This window comes from Mustela putorius, unplaced genomic scaffold (genome assembly GCF_011764305.1).
Source record: "Mustela putorius furo isolate JIRA1106 unplaced genomic scaffold, ASM1176430v1.1 tig00000083_pilon_pilon_pilon, whole genome shotgun sequence".
Lineage (NCBI taxonomy): Eukaryota > Metazoa > Chordata > Mammalia > Carnivora > Mustelidae > Mustela > Mustela putorius.
In genome coordinates, this window is record NW_025421273.1 from 6,553,789 (window position 1) to 6,571,958 (window position 18,170).

At 42.6% G+C, this 18,170-nt stretch overlaps 1 protein-coding gene across 7 annotated transcripts in view; it reads right to left on the minus strand.

Moving 5' to 3' along the window:
• ELF2 (E74 like ETS transcription factor 2) overlaps positions 1–9,788 on the minus strand; it is a 101,268-nt gene extending 91,480 nt beyond the window's left edge. For 4 of the 7 annotated variants that reach the window (XM_004768501.2, XM_004768499.2, XM_004768500.2 and 1 more), the window contains exon 1: positions 9,657–9,788. The gene's annotated coding sequence lies outside the window, so the exon portion shown is untranslated. The remainder of the gene's footprint in view (positions 1–9,656) is intronic. The other 3 variants (XM_045070302.1, XM_045070282.1, XM_013064515.2) reach the window with 2 other exon arrangements.
• Between the last annotated feature and the right edge of the window lie 8,382 nt (positions 9,789–18,170).

Consider the following 18,170-nt stretch of genomic DNA (forward strand, 5'->3'; position numbering starts at 1 on the left):
TCAGTGGGTTGAAGCCTCTGTTTTCGGCTTGGTTCATGATCTCAGGGTTCTGGGATCAAGCCCCGCATTGGGCTCTTTGCTCAGCAGGGAGCCTGCTTCCTCCTTTCTCTCTGTCTGCCTCTCTGCCTACTTGTGATCTCTCTCTGTGTCAAATAAGTAAAAATAAAATCTTTAAAAAAGAAAACGTACTTTACTGCAAAAATTTTATTCACATAAAGCTTTAGTGGACTATATTCCACACTGTCTAATCTGAAGTAATTTGAATGTCTAATTATTATTTTATGTTAATATTAGTTAGCCAAACAAAAATAACTGACTGGTGCCTGGGTGCGTGAGAAGGTTAAGCGTCTTACTTTGGCTCAGGTCATCAATCTCAGGGTACTGGGATGAAGCCCTGCTCAGGTGAGAGTCTGCCTGTCTCTCTGTCCCTCCCTAGCCCCTGGATTCTCCTGGGTTCTCTCTGTCTCTCAAGTAAAAAAATAAAATCTTTTAAAAAAATAATAACTGACTGCTTTTGCTAGTGAAATAGAGGAGTAAGAAGTTATATTTAGAAAGTCTGTCATCACACAACTAACTACATCATGTTATCTGTACCTTTTAGCCCGTAATTATGAACAGTTGAAAAACTAACATGATAACATGAAATACTAACATGAATTGGTTAAAATTGTTATCATAAGAATCTCTACCATTGCTATAACCATACTACAAATTTAAAGTTTCCTAGGTATTGGTATTTTATTTTATTTTTAGGTAGCTAAATTTCAAGGAAGAAACATCAGGGAAGTTATTTTCCCTGCTGTTCTTTATAAAGCTAAAATCATTTACAGAAAATCCTACATATATTTACTCACATTCAAAAACTGTGAGAGAATAAACTACAAACTGAGCTGTAAATTAACTCTTTAGTCAAGAATGAAGGTCACTACAGTATTTTCCAATTTTTGTAAATTGTACATTTACAACAAGCTTATTCTGTACTTTCTATTCTCTAGGCTACATGCTCTTCCAGGTCATCCACTGAATCCTCCCCACCTACAATTACTTCCTCAAGTACCACCCCCTCAGAGAAGCATTTCTATCATGGCTCCCCAGTTCCAATTATATTCCATTGCCATGTAGCTCCCCAATCAGTCTCTATTTGACATCACATTACCCTATTTTTTTCTTCATTATAATTATCATGAGAATTATCTTACTCATTTATGTTTAATATATGTCTCCTTCACCAGAGTATAAATTCCATAAGAACAAGTACTGCATTTATCTTATTTACTACAATCTCTCAAGGAGCTAAAATAAATTAATACTATACAATTAAATGTACAGGCTGAGATGAAGATTTTTATATTTTGTAACGATTCTCACACATATTTGCTCTCTTAGGCTTCTTCCATTTTTTTTTTCTACCCATTAACACTTACAATGAAAGAATTGGTTTACTCCAAGAAATATGGATAAGCGAGTAGATGTTATACTGTATAAGACCCCAAGTTTGAGAATTAATGGTATATCTTTCAAATTGTATACTGATCCTACATATCAGTAAACATTAGTAATTATAAGTAAATTGTTAATTATGTTTAAATTAAAACTATCAGATGAAATTTGCCATTTATGAGTAATACACATTCATGTATATTATGAAATGCAGATAAAAATTATTGAACATAATTTATAAATACAACAAGCATCATTTCAGAATTTAACACATAGTTTAAATATCTTCTACCTAAAATGTAATTTTATCTGAAATTAAAGAAATCATCTTTAAAGAACTAAAGGACAGTATAACTAAAAAAATAGACAATTTTAATAAAGATATAAATATTATATTAAAAAAGAAGAAAAAATGGAAATTCTGGAGATGAAAAATGTAATTCAAGTTGAAAGGTTGAAAAGCACAATAATTGGCTAACTTAAGAATTCACTAGCAGAGGGGCGCCTGGGTGGCTCAGTGGGTTAAGCTGCTGCCTTCGGCTCAGGTCATGATCCCAGGGTCCTGGGATCGAGTCCCGCATCAGGCTCTCTGCTCAGCAGGGAGCCTGCTTTCCTTCCTCTCCCTCTGCCTGTCTCTCTGCCTACTTGTGATCTCTGTCTTTCAAATAAATAAATAAAATCTTTAAAAAAAAAAAAAAAAAAAAGAATTCACTAGCAGAGCTCAATAGCAGATTTGAGATGATGGAAGAGTCAGTGAACTTGCAGACACATCAACAGAAATTACCAATTCTGAAGAACAGAAAAAAATAATTTTAAAAAATGAAGAGAGCCTCAGAGACTTATGGGATACCACCAAGCACCCAACAAACATGTAATGCGAGTTCCAGAAGGAAGAGGGAGAAAAGAACAGAAAAAATATTTGAAGAAATTATGATCAAAACTTGCCTAACTGTTGAAAAATATTAATCTATAGATTCAAGTTTAATGAATCCAAAGTAGGATAAACACAAAGAGATCCACACCCAGACATATCATTATTGAAAGACAAAGACAAAGAAATTCTTAAAACTAGAAAGAGAAAAACAACTCATCAGAAACAATGGAGGCCAGAAAGCGGAGACAACATGGTCAAGACACTGAAAGAAAGAAAATTTGTAACAAAGAATCCATATCTAGCAAAAACTATTCTTCAAAATTAAAGGCAAAATAAAAACAATCCAAAAAACAAAGACTGAAATAATTCATTAATAACAGCACTGCCTTACAAGAAATCCTAAAGGAAGTCCATCAGACTGAAAGAAAATTACCAGCCCATAACTCAAATGCACAAAAGGAAATAAAGAGCAACATAAAAGGTAAACATATGTATAAATATAAAAGACTGCTTAATATTTTTTTCTCCTCAGGGCGCCTGGGTAGCTCAGTCCGTTAAGTGTCATGAGCCTGGGAGCCTGAGATCAAGTCCCACATAGGGTTCCTTGCTCAGTGGAGAACCTGTTTCTTCCTCTCCCTCTGCCTGCTGCTCCCCTTGCTTGTGCATGTGCTCTCTCTCTCTCTGTCAAATAAATAAAATCTTTGAAAATATTTTTTTTCTTCTCTTAGTTGTTTTAAAAGACATACAATTGCATAAAAAATACAGAACAGTGCTGTCAGGCTACTAACACATGAAAACTTAATATGTATGACAATACTAACAGATATGATGGGAAGGAAATGGACGGAAGTTTCTACATTTTACCATAATTAGTCAATCTGAAGTAAACTGTGACAAAGACATATATTTTAATCCCTAGAGCAACCTAAGAAAATAATACAAAAGATCTAGTTAAAACACTAACAAAGGAATTCAAATGATACTTTGGAAAATATCTATTAACTCCAGAGGACAAGCAAAGAAATAAAAAAGAAATGAGACAGGGCACCTGGGTAGCTCAGTTGGTTGAGTGTATGCATTCTGCTTGAATCATGATGCTGGGGCTGGGATCCTGGCATTGAGTCCCCCACCAGGCTCCCCACTCAGCAAGGAGTCTGCTTCTCCCTCTCCTTCTGCCCCTCTCTCATGTGTGCTCTCTCTCTCAAATAAAAAAAAAATTAGATATATCATTGCAGATATAAATCAGTGATTACATTAAATGTAAACAGATTAAACCCTCCAAACAAAAAGCAGAAATGGTCCCATTTTTTAAAAAAGCAAAGCAAATATAAGACACATTGTAGTCTCAAAAAACAAATAGACTGAAAGTAGAAACATGGAATGTGCCTGGGTGGCTCAGATGTTAAGCATCTGCCTTTGGCTCAGGTCATGATCCCTGGGGTCCTGGGATCAAGCCCCCCCATAGGGCTCCCTGCTCCTCTGGAAGCCTGCTTCTCCCTCTCCCACTCCCCCTGCTTGTGTTCCCTTTCTCACTGTGTCTGCCTCTGTCAAATAAATAAAATCTTTAAAAAATAAAAAAGAAAATAGAAAGATGGAAAAATATTTGCAATACAAACAATAAGCATAAGAGAGCTGGAGTGACTATACCAACACCAGACAAAATATAACTAGAGACAAAAAGGAATCTTTCTAATGATAAAGGTCAGCTATCAGTAAAACAATTATGTATGTAAAGTATAACTAACAATGCCCCCAAAGTATGAAGCAAAAACTGACAGAACTAAAAGGAAAAATAGACATTCCAATAATAATAGGGATTTTAATCTGTCTCTCAATAATTAATAGTATGGCTAAACAGAAAATCATAGAAGGCCTGTAAACTATCACTCAACTTGACATGACACCTACAAAACATTCCACCCAACAACAGCATATTCTTATCTAGGATATACATATTCTTATCTAGTCCACAGGGAACATTCTTCAGAAAAGATTACATACTACGCCATAAAATTGTCTCAATAAATTTAAAATGAGAAAATCATACAAACTATGTTCTCCTACTACAGGCGAATTAAATTAAAAAATCAACAACAATGAAATGTAGGGAATCCCCAAATAATTGGGGATTATCATTATTATTTTTTTTATTATGTTGTACATTTCTAAATAACCCACAGTCAAAGAAGACATCAAAAAGGAAATTTTAAAATATTTAGAAGTGGGGCGCCTGGGTGGCTCAGTGGGTTAAGCCGCTGCCTTCGGCTCAGGTCATGATCTCAGGGTCCTGGGATCGAGTCCCGCATCGGGCTCTCTGCTCAGCAGGGAGCCTGCTTCCTTCTCTCTCTCTCTCTGCCTGCCTCTCAGTGTACTTGTAATTTCTGTCAAATAAATAGATAAAATCTTTTGAAAAAATAAATAAAATAAAATATTTAGAAGTGAATAAAAATTTTAAAAAGCAAAACACAGGGGCACCGGTGTGGCTTAGTTGGTTAAGCAACCAACTCTTGATTTCAGCTCATGTCATAATCTCAGGATCATGAGATTGAGCCCCTTAGGGGGCTCCATGCTCAGCACGGAATAGGCTTGAGATTCTCGATCTCTCTCTCTCCGTCCTTCACCCCACTTGCATACACACTCTCTCTCTCTCAGATAAGTAAATAAATAAAAGCTAAGACTATATATTGTATGGTTCCATTGCTATAAATTATTCAGAAAAGGCAAATCCATACAGACAAAACACAAATTAGTTGCCTGGGACTGGCTTGAAGCGGGTGGGGTAAGGGTTAACTGCAAACAGATGAGAGGTAGTTTTTGGAGGGCACAGAAATGTTCTAAAAATGACTTATAAGCTTAAACCAGTCCTGCTGTCAGTCTGTGGGAGTCAGGTATTGTGCAACTCACTGAGTCTCTGCTGTCTACCCCCCATGTTGAAGAGGAGCTCTGCCTCTCCATCCCAAGCTAGAGTACCTGGAGCTGGCCTCTTGGCCTTCTGTTGGCCCAGTTGTGTAGAGTTCAACAACTTTATGCAGATAAGCTCTGCCCCTGCCCAGGAGCAGGACCTGTCAGTCTGAGGAGATCCTGGGCTTTCCCCCTAGCCAGCTAGGCCACCAGCACAGAGCTTCCTTTGCTGAATTAAAGTTTGTAAATGCTTTTAAAGATAAACAAACAAGGAAACAAATAAATCTGGTTTTTAATGATATCTCAATCTCACATGTTTATCCATTCATGTATTATTGATGGGACACTCAGGTTACTTCCATATCTTGCCTATACTAAGTTATGATGTAATGAACACAGAGGCGCATTATCTTTTAAAATTAGTGTTTTCATCTTCAGATAAACAGCCAGAAGTGGGTTTGCTGGATTATAGTTCTATTTTTAGTTTGCAGAAGCTCCATACTGTTTCCATAGTACCTGCCCTATTTTGCATTCCCACCAACAGTGCACAAGAGTTTCATTTCTCCATATCCTTGCCAACACTTGTAATTTCTTCTCTTTCTGATAATAGCTATTCTAAGAGGTGTGAAGTGATATCTCATTATGGTTTTGACCAGCATTTCCTTGATTAGTAATGATGTTGAGCATCTTTTCATGTGTCTGTTGGCATCTGTCTTTTTGGGGAAAGGTCTATTGGAGTCCTCTGCCTATCTTTTAATTGGATTTTGCTTAATATATTGAGTTGTAAATTCTTTATATATTTTGGATTATTGACACCCCCCCTTATCAGTTACATCATTTACAAATATCTTCTCCCATTCAGCAGGTCCCCTTTTCATTTTGCTTATGGTCTCCTTCACTGAGCAAAAAGCTTTCTAGTTTGATGTAGTTCTACTTATTTTTGTTTTGCTGTCCTTGCCTGAGAAGACAGATCCAGAAACGTATTGTTCTGACAAATGTCCAAAAGCTTACTGCCTATGTTTGCTTCTAGAACTTTGATGGTTTCTGGTTTTCATTTCAGTCTTTAATCCATTTTGAGTTTATTTTCCTATATGGTGTAATAAAGTGGTCCAGAAGCACCTGCTGGCTCAGTCGGTGGAGTATTTGGCTCTTGATCTCAGGGTCAAGAATTCAGGCGCTAGGTTGGGCACAGAGATTACTTTTAAGATAAATAAATAAATAAACCCAAGAAATTGGTCCAGTTTTATTCTTTTGCCATGTAGCTGTCCAGTTTTCCCAGCACCATTTAATAAAGAGACTGTCTTTTCCCTGTTGTAACTTCTTGCCTCCTCTGTCAAACATTAACTGACCTTATAAGAATGGGTTTATTTCTGGACTCTATTCTGTTCTATTGATCTGTGCCTGTTTTTGAGCAAGTACCATACTGCTTTGACAACCACTATAGCTTTGTAATATAGATTGAAATCAGGAAGCTTGGTATCTTCAGCTTCCTTCTTCTTTCTCAAGATTGGTTTGGCTATACAGGGTCTTTGGATACAAATAAAACTCTATACAAATTTAAGGATTATTTGTTCTAGTTCTGTGAAAAATGCCATTAGAATTTTAATAGGGATTGCAATGAATCTGTAGATTGCTTCAGACAATATGAACATTTTAACAATATTAACTTTTCTAATCCATGAGTATGGTTTATCTTTCCATTTATTTGTATCATCTTCAATTTCTTTCATCCCTGTTTTATAGTTTTCAGAGTAAGGTCTTTTAACTCCTTGGTTACATTTATTCCTCAGTATTTTATTCACTTTGATGCAATTTTGAGTGGGATTGTTCTCTTAACATCTCTTTCTGATAGTCTATTATTAGCGTACAGAAATGCAATATTTATGCATATTAATTTTATGTGCTGTGTACATACCCAAGAGAAATGAAAACACAACTACAAATAGTGTACAAAAATGTTCACAGTAGCATTGTTCATAATAACTAGAAAGTGGAAACTCAAATATCCACAAATTCACAAATAACGTATATAAACCATACAACAGAATATTACTTAGCAATAAAAATAATGACATAGGCTACAACATGAATGAACTCTGAAAACATTAAGCTAAGTAAAAGAAACCAGTTGTGAAAAATCACATATTGTAGGGTTCTACTTTTTTTTTTTTTAAGTGAGAACAATTGCCTGCTCAAGGAAGGAGGGTGGGGGAAGAGAATCTTAAGCAGGCACCACCCCCAGCTCAATTTCAGGACCCTAAGATCATGATCTGAGCCAAAATCAAGAGTTGGATGCTCAACCGACTGAGCCATCCAGGCACCCCTGTATGACTGTACTCATAAAAAATGTCCAGAATAGATAAATCTATAGAGACAGAAAAATCAGTGGTTGCCTAGAGCCGGGGGATCTTGAGGGAAAAACGAGAGTAACCACTATAGGATTACTTTTTGGAATGATGAAAGTGTCCTAAAATTAATTACGATGATAGTTGCACAACTCTGAATATATTAAAAACCACTAAGTTGTACACTTTAAATTGGTGAATTGAATGGTGTATGAATTATATCTCAATAAAACTGTTACCCAAAAACAAAAACAAAAAAACCATGGGAGTACAAAGCCATCCATCAATAATGGTAGGCCTGCCACATCCCAAGTTACCAACCTATTATTTAGGACGCAAAAATCTCGAAGTTATAAGTATCTTCCAATCATACTCTCATAAGTTTGTAAGTGTGTGTGTGTGTGTGTGTGTGTATGTATCAGAAACTAGAAGCAATGATTAATCAAAGTAATTAAATCACTAACCTTAAAAAACAGGTTGACATTAAATATTCAAATTTCAAATGCCGGAAGTATTTCTATTTTCTACTTCATGTGTTTGCGAGGAGATAGCTCAATGATATTCATATAAACGCACTGCATAAACTGTATGGCCCTACCTATTAACGTTAATCATTCCTGAATCCTTCAAACGTAATTCAATAATTTCTAGGCTTATATAAAGTCATTTTTACTTTTTAAAGAAAAAGAAACTCCAAAACGCAAATATCCAATCCTGCCTTAGTGAAGTGTACATTGTTCCGTGATTTGGGCACTATTCTGTGATTATGGCACTAAAGAAAGTGCATAATTTACCTCTTTATAGTGACTCATAGGTAAAAAGAAAAGCAAATCTGATTACCAAACACAAGATTACTGTTGTATCATCACCGGATTAAAATTAAATACACAACTGAAGTAAATGTTCGTGAAGGGGGGAAATTTTACAGTTTTCGAATGAAGTGCTCCCCCCTCACTCATTTAAACTAGTACCAATAACTTAAAGAAAGGCTGTTCTGCAGCGAATCTAGGTCCTAGAAAGAGAGCCCAGGATGCTGGCACATAAGAAACACCAGAAACAGGGCAATCTGGATTACTCTTGGCCTTATGGAATATTTTCTGTCTTTTATCGACACGGAATAAAAACGCCCGACTGGAGCGGAGGGGTGGCGGGGTGGGGGTTCGGCTACTCTACTCGCAAAGCTGCTCCGGCCGTCAGCACCAGCCCTAGCAGAGCCCTCACCGTTCCTTTCCCGCGCCCCCAAAACATCCAGTAGCACGGTCCCAAGGGGACAGCTTTTCCAAGAGAGGATCCAGAAGGCGGTCACCGGACGCGCGTTACAGAGCCCGTTTTTGTTTTGTTTAAAAAACAGATTCCTATCACAGCCAAGCCTCCCTAACCCGGGGGGAACTGGGGGAAGTGGCAGCAGGGGGCCGGCGTGGAAGGCGAGAATAAAAGAATAACCGAGTACAACCTGCCATGCAAGCGAGCCGCGGAGAGAAGGAAAGGTAAGAGGCGGCGGTAAGGCCCGACGGGGAAGGAAACTGGTCTCCAGCCCTCCACGCCACCCCGCGCGGCCGGAGCCTCCCAGGTCCCGCCCCGAGCTCGCTGCCCTGCCCCGGCGCCGGCCGCAGCCTCCCGCCCTACCAGACCCTCCCAGGACACGCTTCCTCCGGAGCCGGACCCCCGCCCTGGCCTCCCCGCGGGATAAGGCGGGTCAGTTCTGTCCGCTCCTCGGCAGAGGTGACTCGCGCGGCGATGTAAACACAGCGAGACCAGCTGCGCTCAGCCCATCCCCCCCACCCCGCCGGGGTCCGTAACCTCTTCCCTCAGCCCTGCCCCGCGCCCCGCGCTCCCCTCGGGCAGGCGAGCAGCGCGCCTTCCCCTTTCTCCAAGTCCCGCTTCCCGACCGTTGCCCGGGGGCACTCAGCCCCCTTCCCCAGCTCTCAGCCGTTGTCACCGCCACAGCCTCCGGAAAACCCTCGGCAAACCCCGGAGCAAACAACACAGGCGCGGGGCGGGGGTGCGGAGGGAGGAGGCGGCACTCGGGACAGCGAGGCTTTATCACCGCGCCCTCCGTGCTCCCTCCCACCAGCCTCGGCTGCTCGCGCTCTTACCTGCTCTCCGCGTCGCCAGGGAAGACCAAGGCGTCGCTTTCCCTCCCGGCAGGGCCGCGGACTAGCACCGCCGCCGCCGTTGGCCGGGCGTCCCGAGGGAGCCGGGGCCTCCCCGGCAGCCAGAGCCGCTCCACTGGGAGAGGAGGAAACAAAACAGCGGCGAGCCGCCCCGCGCAGCGCCCCCCGCCCGCGCCGCCCCACCGATCCCCAACCGCCGAGGCGACGGCGGCGACACAGAGCCCGGCGCGGGGAGCAATGGTGGCCCCCGCCCTCGCCCCGCTCCCGGCCCCCTCCCTCCACCCCCCACCTCAGCTCCTCCCCCTCGGCCTCCTGCCGCCGCCACCAGGACACTCGAGTCCGCCTCCCCCACCCCGCCCGCTCGGAGCGCTCCTCCCCTCCCCACGCGGCGAGGGGGGGCGGCACCGCCAGTCACCGCAGCGTCTGTCAAACCGGGGCCGTCTATTTATACCCCGCGGGGCCTCACCGCCGCTGGCCCCCACCGGCCCGCCAACCTGCCTCAGTGGCTCTCTCGACTCTCGCCCGCCCCTTATCCCCCAACTTCTCCCAAACCCGCCTTCTCAGGTAGACTCTGGCCACTTGTCCCGCTCCCTGCTCGGGGCTCCCCCATCCCACTCTCGGCTCCAACCCCAGACTGGTGCAGGGGCCCCAAGGCGCGGGCAGGCGCGTGGGGGCAGCGGGGCCGCGCGTGCACCTGCAGCGCCCGCCCGCCCCCTTCTCCCAGCTGGCCCGGACCGCACGCACACACCCTCGCCACTCTTCGAAGCCTCCCGCGGGCCCCGGCTGTCACTCCATCCCCAGCTCTGGACTGCCTCCCTTCTCCAGGGACAGCTCCGCGCTCGGGCAGTCTGACAGATAGTGAGGGCCGAGGGTTGGATAAACTCCTAGTCCCGGTCCCTCCAGTCTCCTCTCTACAGCCGAGAAAGGTGGGGGCGCGGGCGGGCCGGAGCGCGCCGCCGGCCCCGCCCCGGCCCCTCCCCGGTCGGTGACGCTCGTGGCGCACCGCCCCTCCAGCCTCGCGCCCTCGGCGCCGCCCGCTCCTCCTCCCCGCTCTCAGACGCCCGGCCTTGTACACCCGCGACCCCGCCCCATTCCCAGAAATTACCACCCGCCCAACGGCCGGGCAGCGCGGCGGTTGGTGCCCGCGTTTGCTGACGGTCGGGTGGCGGGGCTCAGCGCGCAGCTGCGGAGCGCGGCGGGCGGCCCCTTGGCGCTGCCCCCCGAACTGCGGGCGCCCGCACCGAGCCATTGTCGCTCTTCGCTCGGTTAGCGACGGATAAGTAACTCAAGTCCGAGTATTGTTGTTGCGAGAATGCGGGAGTGTACTGGTGCGGGAGTCTTTCGGTCCAAGTGCCTAACGAATTCGAAAATGAAAACCCAGCAGTAGCTGCACGCTTCTGGCTTCCCCACTTTCACACAAAGGGGAACCTTTGAGCAGGGCACTCACGCGCCTTCCAATGCACAAAAGCCAATGACACGGTGCCCTCGACTGTCCGGCGTTTGGAGCGCCTCGCGAATGATCTTTCTTGCGCACAGTTATGCATACAAACGCAAAGTTGTGCCTCGATCTAGTCCCCCACCACCACACTTCGCCGCCGCCGCTTTTCTTGTATTTGTTTCTTTAACAAAGAGCGATGACTGTCCCGGTGCGCGGAGGGACTAATGCTAGTCCCTCTCGGGCTCCTGCAGCCCCACTCTGATAGACCTGACGCGGTATCCTCCAGGTTCATCGCTGGGCTCCAGCCTTAGTCTTTTTGCAGCTCCATAATCAGTCATGAGAGAAGGAAAAAAACGTGAAGAATTTAAGTGGTAGCTGTTCTTTAAAGTAACGTGGGAACTATGGAAATAACCTTAGAGTAGGGCTTAAATGTCAGAGGGCTGTCAGCCCCACTGATGTGTTCCTGAAGAACGGAACAATTTAATGATCTCTTTCTTTCTTTTTGAAAACTGTTAATGTCTTTTTATTTACTGGAGGAGGGGATACAGGGGTGGAAATGGTACTCTTTCTTTTCCTATCTGGAAAAGCAACTCTGGTGACTCCTTAAGAGATTTTTTACTTTTAAACCTAGAGGAAACCTGGATGGCAAATAGGGTTAATCAAAGAGATCCTCTTAACTCTGATGAAGTTTTATGGATCCCTTGGTTCTAAAACATGGCGACTCTTGACATTCTTTTGAACTAAAGAATTCAAATCTTTAATACACAAACAGGATACTACAAACATAGCAACAGTTCTAGGGCAGTATTTCTAATCTCACATTTCCTGCAAAATAGGGGAATCATTGTCCGCTCAATAGATGGAATGAATTAATAATACTACTGAATCTTGGTGACAATAACATGTCATATTAAGGAGCGTGCAAGGACAAAGCCTGATTCCTGCAGTTAGGAACAGATCTCACCACCTGGGTCAAATCATTCCTGTTTTCAGCTACCATGAGAAGAACTGTGTCTCTCCTGCTGCCAGTTGGGAGTAAACTGGAAAGTCCCAGGTGGTTAACAATGGTAAATTATGCTGTTCTCAATTCTTCAGTGCCCCTTCCATGCATGTTCTTTGAAATGTGGCTTTGCAGTTCTTCTAATTAGATGCAGAAAGTTTCTCCACCCTACTGATGTTGGACTTAGGTTATTCCACTTGGTTTTGGCCAAGAGTATGGGCAGAAGTAACAGTGTAACAGTTCTGAGCCTGTCCTTAGGTGATTTTTCATGTTTCCGCTTGCCTTTCTCCCACACCTGCCTTTCACAATGTGAAGAACATGCCTGGGTAGTCTGCTGGTAAAGCAAGAATGAGAGACATGAAGCTGGTCTAGAACCATCCCCAGCTTGGAGCCTGTGACCTGCAGAAAAAAAGGAATTGTTGTTTTAAGCACTGTGTTTGGGAGTGGTTTGCTATCCAAAACTAGTGTTCCAATAGCTGACTGGTAGAATAGGAGATGGAACGATCTGTTTCCTTGGCATTGGCCTTAAAGGTGGCAGCCTGATGTCTCTGGGGCAGCTCTTCCATAGTGGGTCTTGGAAGGGCACAGCTTTGTCGAAGCCAAGTAAAAAACCCAGAAAGTGTAGCATGGCATTCTAAAGACCTCAGATTCAGTAGGAAAGGGATGATGTGGTCAGTGGTCCTAGCTAATGAACATAAACTTCAGGATCTCCAGGTTGTAACTAAACGGCTCTTGCTTCTGGGGTGCCTGGGTGGCTCAGTCAATTAAGTGACCAACTCTTGATTTCTGTTCAGATCATGATCTCAGGGTCATGAGATCCAGCGAAGGGTTCCGTGCTCTTTAGGGAGTCTGCCTATCCCTCTGCTCCTCCCCATCCTCATCCTCTCTCTCTCTCTCTCTCTCTCAAATGAATAAATCTTTGGGTACCTGGTTGAGGTGTCTACCTTCAGCTCAGGTCATGCTCCCAGGGTCCTGGGATCAACCCCCACATTGAGTTCCCTTCTCAGTGGGGAGTCTGCTTCTCCCTCAGCCCCTTACCCCCCCCATGCTCTCTCTCTCTCTCTCACTTTCTCAAATAAATAAAATCTTTAAAATAAATAAAATAAAATAAATGTTTTTTTTAAGTTGCTCTTCTTTTTTTGCATTGTACAGTTTATTTTGTAATTATACAAGTACTTCACTAATGCAGTCTCATCATCAATTTTCAAATAATACAAAATGGACTCTTTTTTTAAAGATTTTATTTATTTACTTGTCAGAGAGAGAGAGCACAGGCAGACAGAATGGCAGGCAGAGGCAGAGGGAGAAGCAGGCTCCCTGCCGAGTAAGAAGCCCAATGTAGGACTCGATTCCAGGACGCTGAGATCATGACCTGAGCCAAAGGCAGCTTCTCAACCAACTGAGCCACCCAGGCATCCCCAAAATGGACTTTTTAAAAAGTCAAGTCTCTGGCTTTCCTTCTCTACTTCTCTTTCCACTCCTCACCCTGCATACATAACCAGTCTTTCCACATCTCTACCTTTCCACAAGTAACCATGAATGATAAATTAACATTTCAGTTTCCTGAAGTTTTTCTGTGCATTTATATACATAACACATGTAATTATGTAGACTAACTATAAATAAAATGGTATAATATGTGTATTAGATAGACTGCTTCTGCACTTCTTTTCTTGGTTTATTTACACTTTGTTCTCTCTTACCAACTAAGAAAGTCTTTTTTAAAATTTCACCGTCTTTAGTATAATGGATTAGCCAAGAGAAGATGTTTTCCCACTTCAGAATCAGAATGTTAAATGGGAAAATGAACTTTTAGGGCCAGTTTAGGAATGGGAGTGATAATCAACATGAGGAACACAGAAGACTAACTTCTGCTACTGGAAGCTGGCTACCACAAGGGCATTTCACACTTAGTGGACTCTGAATTACTGACGGTCCTTAAACCTGTTGGGAGTCCCTCATTGCATATAGGCAAATCGCTATGTTACCAGCAACTATGTAGACTCTACAAGAACAGCCAGAAAAATCTCTACTTTTTGCTTCTCTTTAAGGAGTAAGTGGTTATGGGGTACCTGGGTAGCTCAGTCAGTTGAGTGTCTGCCTTTGGCGGGTCAAGATCCCCAGATTGGATTAAGTCCCACATCAGTCTCTCTGCTCCCCGGGAGTTGGCTTCTCCCTGTCTCTTCTCCCTCCCTCTGCCTCCTCCTCCCCCTCAGCCAGGAGTTGGCTTCTCCCTCTTCACACTTTCTCTCTCAAATAAATAAAGTCTTTTAAAAAAAGAAGAGAGTAAATGGTTCTGAGTGCTATTGTCCAGTTATATCCTGGTATTAACCTACCTTATTTAAAAGCCACTATATCCATCCCTTCCACTGCCCTTTTCTGGGCTTCTACAAAGGTGATTATTCATAACTCTCCCATACTCTGCTTCTGCAAAGGAACCCAGGCTCCAGACTCACACCTATTTTAGGTACCATTTTGCCTTATATGCATCAGAATCTCTAAAACATTTTATTTTATTTTAAAGATTTTATTTATTTATTTGACAGAGATAGAAATCACAAGTAGGCAGAGAGGCAGGCAGAGAGAGAGGGAGAAGGAGGCTCCCCACTGAGCAGAGAGCCCAATGGACCCTGAGATCATGACCTGAGCTGAAGGCAGAGGCTTAACCCACTGAGCCACCCAGGTGCCCCTCTAAAACATTTTATATGAAACAAGTTATAAGAGGCTTTCCCCAGAAAATGTTCAAAACCTCTGGGTGGGGGTGTTAATTTGAAACAATCCCTAAGAATGAAATTTGTACCATCAAAAGCAATCAGATAAAATAAGCAGAAAGTACAAAGTTTGAATGTAGAACAGAAGTTAAGTCCTCGTAGAAGGGAAGTTAAATCCTCATGAGTCACACATGTAATTTTACCTTGTACTGTTTTCTAGTAAAACAAGTACTTGAAATCATTTCATATTTTGAGTTCTTGATATATTTTTAAAGCAGCTTTCTCTTTAAGAGAGTGCTTTACATTTTATTAGTTCTCTCAACAAATAAATTACTTTTAGCATACATTTTATTGCTTTGTTAAAATATTTGAAGTGTTGGGGCGCCTGAGTGGCTCAGTGGGTTAAAGCCTCTGCCTTTGGCTCAGGTCATGATCCCAGGGTCCTGGGATCAAGCCCCACATCGTGCTCTCTGCTCAGCGGGGAGCCTGCTTCCTCCTCTCTCTCTGCCTGCCTCTCTGTCTACTTGTGAACTCTGAGTGTCAAATAAATAAATAAAATATTTTTTAAAAAAATTTGAAGTGTTAAGATGGATTGTATTTTATTCTAGTTAGAATTTCTAATATTTTTCAATGATAAAACCAATTTTTGTAAGCAGATTTGCCTCCTTGTCTTTATTATAAAAATTAAAAATCCAAATGAAATGTACATGAAGACAATTTTATTGGTGATTTAAGATCATATTAATCTTTAGAGTTTCTAAATAAAATAGGTTTCCTATTAAAAGCCAAGATAAATGCCATAGTAATTAGTTAAAATGCAAAGATAAATATATTCCAGGGGGAAAGTTCTGAAATAAATTTCCATATTTGTGAGCTGACTAATTTTCAAGGGCATTTAACTCTGTTTCTTCCATGCTACTAAGTTAAAATGAATTAATAAACAAACTTCCTTTCCGTTTATTTCCTGGATCACTCTAAAGATTAGAAATGCAAACCAAAAACTTTGTTTTCTCCACTATTTGTTTTCTTTCTTCTCTGCAGTTTTTTCCTATTAGCCAACTAATTAGAGTGGGGGGCATTATTTTAATAATAGTAAATAATAATGAAATAATAACAATAATATTGACCACTATTAATATACTACTAGGTATTTTTTCTTAATTTTTACGAGTATCTCCATCTTAGTTTTTACGAGTATCTCCATCTTACAGTTCACATCCAAGGTAAGAAAGGTTAAGCTACTCATTCAAAGTTACACAGTTAACAATAGAGTTTGATATTCAATCCTTCTCCAGAGCCCATGCTTTTAACCACAAGCACTTCTTAAAGTACAGTTGTGTTTTAACTGTTCATGATCAAACATCAAGGACAAAAATTATTGCCCTCTCCTTCAGCTTTGACACTGGCCTCATGTCCTATTCTCCCGAATTCGCTGGGCTTGGATGCCACCTTGCAGGTCTACTCACCTCTGCTTGGGTCCTGCTCTGCCTAACATAGCAGATGGTTCAGTGTTTCTGGCCATCTTCCTCATCTCCTCTCTCCAGACACTCCTTCCTCCACCAATTGCCAACATATTCCCTCTCTTCCTGTTCCTATTTCTTGTTCTTCCTGTCTGCTTCACTGTCTGACTAGACCTCCCACATCTGCTGATGACCCCGACCACTAAGCAAAAAGAGAGAGAGAGATTAGGGTCCGGATAAGAAGCCAATCGATATGGAGGATGAAAGGGTCACTATAATTAAGAAGAACAGTAATTAAAATGTGAATACCAGGCAGGGAAAAAGAAATGGAATAAATAGGAAGATGGGCTGAGTGTTTTAACAAACTATGAATCTAGGGGCATCTGGGTGGCTCAGTTGGTTAGGTGTCCAGCTCTTGGTTTCCACTCAGGTCATGATCTCAGGGTCCTAACATCCAGCCGTGCCATGGGCTCTGTGCTCAGCAGGATTCTGCTTGAGAATCTCTCCCTCTCCCTGTGCACTTCCCCTGTTCTTGCGTGCCCGCTCTCTCTTTCCCTCTCTCTCTCAAAAATAAATAAATAAATAACAAATAAATAAATCTTTAAAATACTGTGAATCTATATAAGTGAATGGAAACTCCTATAATGTGAAGAAGAGAGGGAAATAGTAATAGTTCTACAGTTAAAGTTAATATTCAAGAGGTATAGTAATTGATAATAACTGTAATTATATGTGATCAGAGTCCTAAATACTCAAAAAATACTTTTGAAATTTAGCATCATCTTAGTAGTGTTGATTGAATGTGTACTTACTTTTCACCTTTTATTTTAATCCCCATAACAACCCAGGAAACACTGTTATCATTTGCAGACTATGACATCGAGGTGACGGAAGAGTAAAGCAACTTTCTCGAGACCACCAGCAAGTGAGCAGGGGAGCCAGGCAGGAGACCCCAAGCAGGCTGGCTCCAGACTCCACGTTCCTTCCTTCCGTTCCTGCCATTCTGCTCTGCTTCCTCCTCCTCTGTGTTGTCCTCTCCAGGATTGAAGGAGAGACCAGGCCAGCTTCTCCCTATCCTGTGCTCTCTTATGAATAAACCAATACCTCTGATCTGTGATTTGAAGTGAAAGGGCCTTATTCACAATTCAACCAGCTAAAAGTAGAGAATTTCTACTGTCTACTAGAAGAGAATTTTCAGAGCCCAGCTACTAAGTCTGCATTTTTATTTGGTTACCTGGATGGAGAAAGAAAACTAATTTTTTAAAAAGATCTTATTTATTTATTTATTTGACAGAGAGACAGAACACATGAGCAGGGGCAGCAGCAGCAGAGGGAAAGGGAGAAGCAATCTCCGTGGAGCAGGGAGCCCACCAACGTGGGGCTCAATCCCAGGACCCTGAGATTCTTACCCCAGCTGAAGGAGACGCTGAAACAACTGAGCCACTGAGGTGCCCCAAGAAGTAAGCTTTGACAGATGGAAAGGGCAAGTTTGGAGTCCACAGTCTCCAGTTTTTAGTCTTCTAGATCTGTCAGGAATATTATGTATTTACTCTGACCCAATTGTTCTACTGTTAAGAACACTGAGGCCTAAAAATAAGTGACTTGCTTTTGTTAATGCAGGACAGAGTTGGAATTTGAATCCCGCTTTTCTTATTTTCACAAGCTCCCTTTTGAGGTCACTGAGGTGAAAGTTGGGAAAGAGGAAGGTCTTTGGAAATGCTGACACCCCTTGAGCCTAACCGGGAAGTTTAGCAATAACAGCCTCCCTCTCACTCTCACTAACTAGGTGGGGCAGGGCAGGAAAGGGAGGGACAGAGTAAGATGGGGGGCGGGGCAAGAAGCCTAGGGTAGAAGGAGGGAGACAAGCTTAGATCTGGTGAGGCAGAG